The sequence below is a fragment of the Psammomys obesus genome, unplaced genomic scaffold, assembly GCF_907164565.1.
Source record: "Psammomys obesus unplaced genomic scaffold, mPsaObe1.curated_primary_1811, whole genome shotgun sequence".
NCBI lineage: Eukaryota > Metazoa > Chordata > Mammalia > Rodentia > Muridae > Psammomys > Psammomys obesus.
Window position 1 is genome coordinate 58,869,417 of NW_026591086.1, and position 9,650 is coordinate 58,879,066.

General features: G+C 54.4%; 1 protein-coding gene across 7 annotated transcripts in view; it reads right to left on the reverse strand.

The window, feature by feature from the left end:
• Dock9 (dedicator of cytokinesis 9) overlaps positions 1–9,650 on the reverse strand; it is a 203,901-nt gene that overhangs the window by 121,312 nt on the left and 72,939 nt on the right. The gene's annotated exons all lie outside the window — the stretch shown is intronic.

Below are 9,650 nucleotides of genomic sequence, written 5' to 3' on the forward strand. Positions count from 1 at the left end.
TGTATATATCTGTGTGTGTATATGTATGTGTGTATGTGTATGTATGTAAGTGTGTGTATATATGTATACATGTGTGTGTATGCACATATGTATGTTGTAAGAGTGACTGAATCCAGGGCCATCAAGATGGCTCAGCAGAAGACACTTTTTGTCAAGCCTGATGACGTGAGTTCAGTCCCCAACCCACATGGCAGAAGAAAAGAACCAAGTCTTGGAAGTTGTTCTCCGACCTCCACACGTGCTGTGGCACAAGCAAGCACGCACACATGTACACATAGAGAGAGAGACAAAACAAATGAAAATTTTCACAAAGATGTAACTGAATCCATCATTATCAAGTTACTGCAGAATTGTTTTTGAGCTATTAATGAAGATCTGTAACACCTGACCTCAGGGAACACTACATAAATGGAAGTGGCCATTTATGTCCAGGAAATGCATGAAGGCGCCCGGCAAGTGTCCCTCCCAGGGGAATGCAACTGAGGCCACTCTGGGCCCCAGGACTCCTCCTCAATACAATGGACTACATTTCCCAGGCTCCCTCTGGCTGGGTGTGGCAGCTCCATGTCCTCTCCTAGGGAGGCCAAGCACAAAGGATCAGCAGTGGCCTGCAGTACCTGAGGACATGGGGACCTGAGGCACCCTGCAGCCCGACACCCGGCTCTGAATCGCACCGTCAGTGAGACAGGGCATTGAGCCTGGGGTTCTGGGGCTGTCTGAGCAGCCAGACACATCGGCCTAAAGCGGACAAAGCTTACTTTTAATTTCAATTACCTGACCCAAACAGACTTGACAAAGATATTTTTATATTCCAAGAAAAGGTTCAGAACCCATAATTGCGAGACAGAGGCTAGAAAGCATGTGAAGTCAAAACCCTGGAGCTTTGTATCATAAAAGTCTAGGTAGTTTTTAGTTTGGAATGACAGAAGCTTAGGAAATTTATACAAAATTTAAAACTCAAAACAATTTCCACAAAGTGTTTTTAAAATAAGAACTGCCACAAGAAAAACATTGTCCAAATGGCTCTAAATCTACTTAAAATTTTATTTATTTTTTAATTTCTTTGTTGTGCTGCACATAGCATCCAGTCAATAAACACTGGCTGGCAAAATGAATGGATGTCATAATTAATAACATTTGCCTTAGAAGCCATTGCCACAAGCCTAACAAAACCTAAACACAAACAATTTTCTAAAATTCCATTGCCAAGAGTGCAAGATGACCAATGACCCAGAACGGAATCAAGCCCCTTCCCAGCTTCCAAGGTGTGGAACACACAGCCATCACCGCCAGCCCAGCTCAAGGCTCCACGGGGCCCTGGGGCAGGTGGAGTCCCTCACGACAAGGACACAGTGCAGGCCACAGCAGAGGAGCTGACGGGCCCCCCTGGGAAAGGGTTTTCCAGGGAGTCATGTCTGGCTTGAGGGCTCTGGTTTGCCTTGCTCTTAAAATACAGCAGCCGGGGCTTCCAGGGAAAGACCCCGGGGTGTCTACACCTTCCAGGGGAAGCTGACCCCCATGAGGAGCCAAGGAAGCCCTGTGGGTGGTTCTCTGCGCACCAGCTTCTGGCTGTCACCCGACCCTCTCTCCTCTGTCCCTCATGCCGCAGCACAGATGAGAGATTTTGTAAGAAGCAGGCGATGGCCAGATTCGGACATGGTTTACTGAAGGAAAATACAGAGTTTTCTTAACCACACTGCTAGGTGAATGATAATGACAACAATGTATTAAATGGTCCCTGATGCTTCCATGTTCACATTGTGTGTTTCCGATCTGCCCAACACAGACGATCTACTCACAACTATCAAAGGCATTCAGCAGTTATCTCTCAACTATGTGGTAAGATCTGAGCTGTCTAAAAAGGTGTAATTCTTCCTGACGTCACAGCCACTTCGCCGAGCGAGACCTAGCTAGGCCACTGAACACGTTTTATGAGTCAGGTGGCCAGTCTCCCTGAGCTCTTCTGGGAGGCATTAGGAGGCCGAGGCTACACTGAGGACAGAAGGAGTGCCGAGCTTTTATCTGCCAAGGTGAGACACTCAAGAGGCTTCACTCACATATAACACACCACACACACGCTGACAACTGAGCCAACCACGAGTCAGGCTAATGGCATGGATCCCCAGCAAGCCTGGCCCAGGACTTGGGCCTCCGCCCGGCCTCAGTCTCTTCTCTGTATCAGGTACGCTTCCGTACAATGTGCTCTGGGGGATTCAGCTGTAAGGGATAATTAGGATTTATTTTCAAAGTCTGAAGAACATTCCCTTCCAAACCTTGAACACTGTGGAGGCAAACCTGGGCACGCCATGGCAGCCAGTGTCTCTACTGGTCAGTGCTTGCTGAAGGCCCGGCCTGCCAACAAGGCGGGGCTAGAGCCAGGCGGGAAGCAAGTCTCCGTGCTCTTCAGCTGAGGGGGAGAGTGCCATTCGTGAGGCAGCATCCTCTGTGGCTGGAGGTGAGGCCCCCTCTGTGGCTGGAGGTGAGGCCTCCCCTGTGGCTGGAGAGGCACACTCAGAAAAGGAGGGGCTGGGCCACATGTCCCCAGGGCACCAGCTGCCCCCGCTTGGCTGGCACTGTGCCCCTCCAGCTGCCAGGCAGAGCACGGCCCTCCTGGAGCTGCCCTTCCGGGCCTCCCCAGCCTCGAGGAAAGACGAGCTGTGCGCCCCATCTGATTCTCAAACCTCGAGGGCCTGCTCTCCCGGAAGGCTCCGTTCTGCACAGGGACACACGCACTTCAGTCCACGCTGAAGGCCACAGAGCATGCTGAGAGGACACGGAGGGACAGAGCCTGGGGACCGCTTCGGGTAGGCCGAGGGAACTCACACCAGGCGAGCCTGGCGGCACTTGGTGTTGAACACACTTCTTGCCGCTGGCACTTGCACAGCGCGTCTTTTTTCCTTTGCGTGAATACTCCATACACACTCAACTCCAGTGATGTCTTCACGAGTGTTTCCTCCACGCCCACAAACACAGGAAATAGCACATAGCGTCGGAAGCATGCCGCAAGACAGAAAGACAAAAGACCCAACAGAGGAAGTATAATAGAGACGGCACTGACCCTCGGGACGGGGTCCAGGGCGAACGTAAGGACACGCTCACGTGGTCACTGAACTGTGTTGAGGTCGGCAGCAGGGGCTGCTCAGGAGAGCAGGGTGGGCGCTTGGCTGGCTGTGTGGCACACATCAGGGCACAGCGGAGGTAACTGCTTCCGGGGTCGGGCAAGCCCACTACCAACAGCTTCCTCACCAAGGAGAAAAACGCCGTGGCCAAGCAGTCTCACAGGAGCGGCCTGGCATGGGGCCACGGGTCAGAACGGCTCGAGAAAGTGTTCCCCAGCTCCAGGCCCGTGAGCACAGGTTAGCCCCGGGAAGTCGAGAGTACTGAGCACAGCAGTTGCCGTGTGGAAGCACCCCGCTGTGCTCATAGATGCAGGGAGGGTGAGGGCTGTGCTCTGCCCCTACAGGGCTGGGCCTGCGCCTGCCCTGCCTTAGCGCACACCTCCTCGGACCAGCCGGCCCACATCTGTGCGAACTGGGTTCCAGACAGGAAGGTAACCAAAGCAGGGTGTCTGCTCGGTGCCAGGAAAAGGGTGCCTCTGGGAGCCGGCCAGCCTGGAGAGGTCACCCCCAAAACACTTCAACTGTGGTGCACGAGGTCTGCAGGCCATGGGAAGCTCAAAAAGAACAGACTATCGCATACGGGCTTCCTGTGGACTCTTCAGACATTTCCTCTGCCCATCACTGGATGTGCGTGTGTGTGTGCGCGCGCACACACACACACACACACACACACACACAAGACCCTGAATGCCTCAGTCACTGGATGCTCACACGAGACCCTGACTGACACTTGTTAAAACAGCAGAGGAAGAGGCGGCTCCTGGTAGGCTCTATTTGGAGACACAAGAAACTCATCATTTCTGCTCATGAAGAATTTAGGACTTCTCTGGATTTCTCTCCATGGGGACGGAAGCTCTATAACAGCTGAGATGAAGATTCATGGAACCTAGTCTGTTTTCCAAGACACCTGCTGGGGATGGGGACAGGGAAGGCTGGCCTTCTGAGCCAGGTGCTGGCCAGGCCTCGAGAGCCTTCCCCTGTCTGTGCATGTGCACAGGGCTGAGTACCAACTCCTACCACCAGCTTCCCGAAACGTTGATCTGAGGAGTGCGTGTTCTCCTACCATTGTGGTGAGCATGGAGAATTGACAATCTTGCTTCCTGGTGTGCAAACAGACATTTACTGACCCTGCCTGTGTGCACCATGCCAGACCTGGAGGGTACAGAGGTGGAGACACAGCCTCTGCCCCAAAGAGCTCATGGCCAGAGAGACAGGCTGCATCTGTGAGGAGCAGCAGATGATAACAATGGCCATGACCCTGGATGGGGTTTCTGACCCTAGAGAAAATCTGGTCCCAGGGAGGCTGCTTTATCTTCCTGCATGCTAGAACATCTGTTTGCTGCATCTCCAAGCCAGCTGAGATTAAGGGTGGACTCCAGGGCACATGCTCATAGGTGCAATGGCTTGGGGCAACCTAGAGCTTAGAAAATTGGAGAGGGACTGAGTTAAAAATACAAGCTGTGGACCTCCGGCCTGGCACCATGCAGCCCGGGCAGAGGAAGCCTGAGATGACCCCTAGTCTAACGATACAGGGCATGGGAGGCATACTCCCGAAATGACCCCAGACACCTAGAGGCTGTGGGTGTCTAAGATGAGCAAGTAAGGGGTGGGGAGATGGAAGAGAAAGCAGGAGGTGTGTTCAGTGAAGAGGCAGCGCTCGACACTTGAGGGTCCTGAGGACCAGCCTGATGGGCGTAGTTGGCGATGCCACCTAAGACCACGGTGAGGTCCTGGCCGTGCTGCCACCAAGGGCTATGTCTGGGTCCTTGGCCCTGCGGCAGCAGGTCAGTCACCACAGAAGGCCAGGTGGATGTCTAGGTCTGGGCTGCCGCCTGGGGTCATTTTGATGTCTAAGGGCTGTGCAGAGCTGGCCCCACCCCTCACCTGGGTATTGTGGGAGAGCAGACCCCAAAAGCGTGAGAGCAGGAGAGCTGGTCCTGCCCTTGCCAGTTGTGCTCAGGACAGCCAGCCCTGTGCCTCACCCAGAAAGCACAGTAGAGCTGCCCTTGAGTCGGGAGAGCTGGCCCCGCACCTCGCCTCAACAGTACAGCAGAGCTGACTCTGACGGCAGGGCCCAGGTGAGAGCGTAAACGTGGGCGAGCCGGCCCCAGAGCTGGTCTGCTGTGTGGTGGCATGGGCGAAGGAGAGATGTCTTCCCCATCTTCCATCTTGTACTCCCTCCACCTATGTCAGGAGAGCTGGCCCCACCCTACAACCCTCAGGAGAGTAGGCTCTACACCTCATCTGGGCAACACAGGAGAGCTGGTGTGGGCACAGGCGAGCTGCCCCCAAGAACGTGAGAGCTGGCTCTGCCCCGTGCCGGCTGTGGCGCTGGGTGAGCTAGCTGGGGCAGTGCCTGAGAGCTGGTCCTGGAGTGTGGCTGAGATGGCCGGTGACCGGTTCAGATGCAGGGCTTTGAGCTGGCCCACCCCAGCGTCTAACCCGTCTGTGAGACCAAGTGAAAGGTCTGCTCCTGCAGATCCAAAGCTGCAGGGCCTCCATGACACAGGCAACAACAGGATGTCCAAGCAGAGTCCCAGGGAGTGAGACACTGATGGTGGCCAGAGGCCTCCCGCCAGACCAGTGACTCACTGCAATGCACATCTGCAAGTGAAGACGCGTAGACAAAGGGCATGTGACACACCGTGACACACCACAGCTTCCACGAGACTTTTTTCTTCTTTTTATGGGGAGGTTACAAGGGCGGAGGGCAGGTACGAAGGGACAGGAGATGGGTGGGATTGGGGTGATGTGAAATTCACAAAGATTCAATGAAGAGTTAAACAAAGCAAAACAAAACCAGCGGGTAAACAGGGACGGCTGGTGCCAACCCCAGCCTCCCAGGGCCACAGGGAGGTAACCAGCTCCACCAGCTTTACTCCAGTTCTCCTCAGCGTGAGCACAAGAGGCAGCCAGTGCTCAAACCGGTGGACTGGGGTGTGTGTGTGTCAGGAGACCTGGAGGGAGGCACACCTATGACCGGGAATCCAGTGGGAGGGGCCTTCTGAGAAGCCTGTGAAGCCTGGCTTAAGGAATAAGACGCGGCTACGTCTGCCCGGCCCAGCATGCTCTGAAGGAGCCATGGGCTGATGGGGGCCAAGGGCTGTTGAACCTGAGTGCTCACCTCCAGTCAACAGCACATGGGCAAAATGAGCCCGTTGAGAAGAGGGCTGCAAGGCAGAGGGCTCTGAGGAGCCGCAGGTTGGAGAGGCAGGGGGCTGAAAGACACACACCGCCCGTCAGCGAGTAACAGACGTGTTCCTCTGTCCATGGCCCACGACATTGAGACCAGGAGACTAGGCACCTAACACACCTTTAACCGGCTGCAAGGCTGAGGCTGGAGTTTCAGATCTGCCTGGACCACAGTGAGACCTTGTCGCAAAACAAAACCTCACTCCTTTGAGCTCACGAGAAACAATCCACCATCACTCAGTACCTCGGTCTTCTCTAGAGCTCACCACGGGCCGTCTCAGTCACCGAGCTATGGCTTGAGGCCCCTTGAGGCCCACTTTAGGAAAAGGTTTGGAACGCTCACAACAAGTGTGAACCGTGGTGACCTGAATGAGTGCCCCTCACGGACTGCAAGGTCTGAGTGTGTGGCTCCTGGCTGGTGGCATTCTGAGTGAGTGTAGGAGGTGTGTCTTTGCTGCAGGAAGTGGGTCTCTGGGGTGGTTTGGGGTTTGCAGAGCCTGCTGCCACACCCAGGGTGCCTCCTCTCCTTCCCACGTCAGGATGTGCTCTCCCGGCTCCGCCTCCCATGCCTCCGCCACCGCGGCGACTCTGCAGTCTGGAGTTCTGGTCCGGGAGGCCTTTCCTCTGTAAGTTGCCGCAGGGGACGTGCTTTGCTCCGCCGTGCGAAAGTGTAGACAAGCTTGTGCAAACATTGGGACTTGGGAGATGCCCATCCTAGCCCCCTGATGGATCAGAAGAGGGGAAGGAAGGGACTGTCCTGGTCCCTAAGGAGTGTCTGCAGCCAGGCCCTCAGACCTCACAAGACAGCGCTGATTTCATTCTCTACGCCGTGCTAACACAGGAGTAAATAAAAGCTGACCTACACATGGATGCAAAAGAGCCGGGACCTGGGCATTGAAGCTGGGAGCAAGGATCTGAAGATTGCAGCCCAGAGCACAGGCGAACTAGCTTTCAGCCAAGCACACTTCTTGCACCGCAGTGCCGTGCCGCCTTCACGGCAGACTAACACCAGCAATGACACACTCGAGAGCCCGAGTTTCCTAAAGAACCAAGAACATATCCACTCCCCACCCCAGGACACTTTCAAAACCACTCAAAGACTAGAGCTCGCCACTGGACGGCGATTTTATGGTCAAGTATCTCCGTGTCAGGAAAAACTGGCCATTTTAAAGCCAGGGTGATGACAGATGAAGAGCAGAGGCTTTAGGTATGACACTCTTATAAGAAACCATGGCTTTTCACATCATTAATCTACAGACCAGGCACGGCAGCACACAACTTCAATCCCAGCACTTAGGAGGCAGAGGCGGGCGGATCTCTGTGAGTTCAAGGCCAGCCTCGGCTACAAAGAGTTCCAAAACAGCCAGGGCTACACAGAGAAACTCTGTCTTGAAAGAACAAAACACAAAACTCTTAATCTACTTCAGAAATCAGAACTGAAGACTGCAGAAAACTGTGTAACCAGCAGCATGTGGAGAACGGGGAAGAGAAATGCCAGCCTTGAAGCCGAAGTCGAAGCGATACTAACAACGATGACCTAAAGCCACCTAACCGCTCCTATTTAGACTGTGGGGCTCAGCGGAGATGCTGCTGAGAATACTAAGGAAGGGAGGAAGACCAGTCAGGAACTTAGGGCGCTCGCTCTGCCGCAGGCTGTGCGTCCTGTGAGGACTGAAGGCTGACTGGGCCTGTTCCTGCAAACAGTGCTTGCAGCGCTCCCTTCCCTGACACAGGCAGGCTGAGACGGGGCGCTGCAACACCCAGCATGCACCCCTCCTGCCTGCCACTGGTAGCAAGTATGCTATACAGCAAGCCCGTGCCATAGGCTCTTTCGGACAGTCTTTTCCTTCTTTAACATCACGGCCTAAACACTCTTAATTCAGCTCAGACAATGAGCTATTTCTGAAAATCTGAAGCAAGGAGGTCAAGTAATTATGCAGGAAGGCCGGAAGCCAGCTCTGTCTGGTTTCAGAACTCCCCCAAAGCTGTAGGGCTGAAGGGCGCGAGTCCACCACGTCCAACCTCTGCAGGCTTCTAGGTGAACTGGCCTCAGACCAGCCAGAGTGCAGCAGGGACTGCCGAGAGCGGGATTTGCACTCCGCTCCCAGAACATGAAGCACTGCTGTTGATGATGTGGGGGCTCACTGGAGTGAGCAAACTCTCCCGATGGCACGGCTAGCACGCTGCCAACATCTGCTCCGCAGACTCTCACCTCAGCAAGCATTTCCCAAGAATCCCTAGCACTACTGCTACCAGACACGTGGCTCACTTCACCTTTAACAGTCCTTCCCTGGGCCAGAGCCTTGATCCCGCTGCTCAAGGACAGGACACAAGACAAGGACACACACGAAGGAAGACAAGGAATGACAACTGCAAGCTGTCATCTGACTTCCAGACATGCAGTAGCAAGAGCACAGGAATACACACACACACACACACACACACACACACACACACACTCACACACACACACACTAAATGTAATAAAAACTTGTAAGTAAATCAATATTCCTCTGTACAAAGTGACTCTGTTCTCGCTGCCACAGGATCCATGAAGGGCTGTACACGCTGTCTTGTACAGAGCTTCGGCCCATCACGCGGGCTCTCAGTGCCACCAGCAGCCTGTACACTCAGCTTCGCTGTACTCTCACCAGGGGAAAGCCGGAGGCCTCCCAGCTCCAAGCCCACATGTCATGTGATGGAAGCATGAACCTGATGCCTCCCTCCTCTGCTCTGTGCAAAGTGTCCCTTCTCCGAGTGTGTGGACAGGACAGAGAACGAGCTTCGGCCACAGGCATGACCCACGTGGATATCATCAGGCAGCTCGCTCTGCGGTGTGCATCTGGGGACACAGATGCACGCCGAAGTCGGAGGCGCTGTGTCTCACTTGTACACAAGCGAGCACAACGGGAGTGTGCTTTGCGACAGACACCTAGGCTTCCACTGACATCATCTGTTTTCTTCCCACAGATTCACAAACACATCACCTCATCCAATAACTCAGCCCCCTCCATGGTAAATTCCTATTTTGAGGCTAAATGTGTAAATTTATGGACAAGTAATATTTAGTGGTGTTCAGTGAAGTGCCTACCAGCTGCATGTAGCCACCGAGTGTTCAGAATGTAGCTACTCAGGGCTGAAGAGATGGCCCGGGCAGTAAAGAGTCTGTCTTGCAGCCATGGGGACCTGAGTCCAATCCCTAGAGCCCCGGAGGAGGATGGGGGAGGAGAGGAAGGGAGGAAGGGGAAGGAGAGGGGAGGAGGAGAGAGAGAAAGGGAGGAGGGAGAGAAAGAGGAAGGAAGGAAGGAAGGAAGGAAGGAAGGAAGGAAGGAAGGAAGG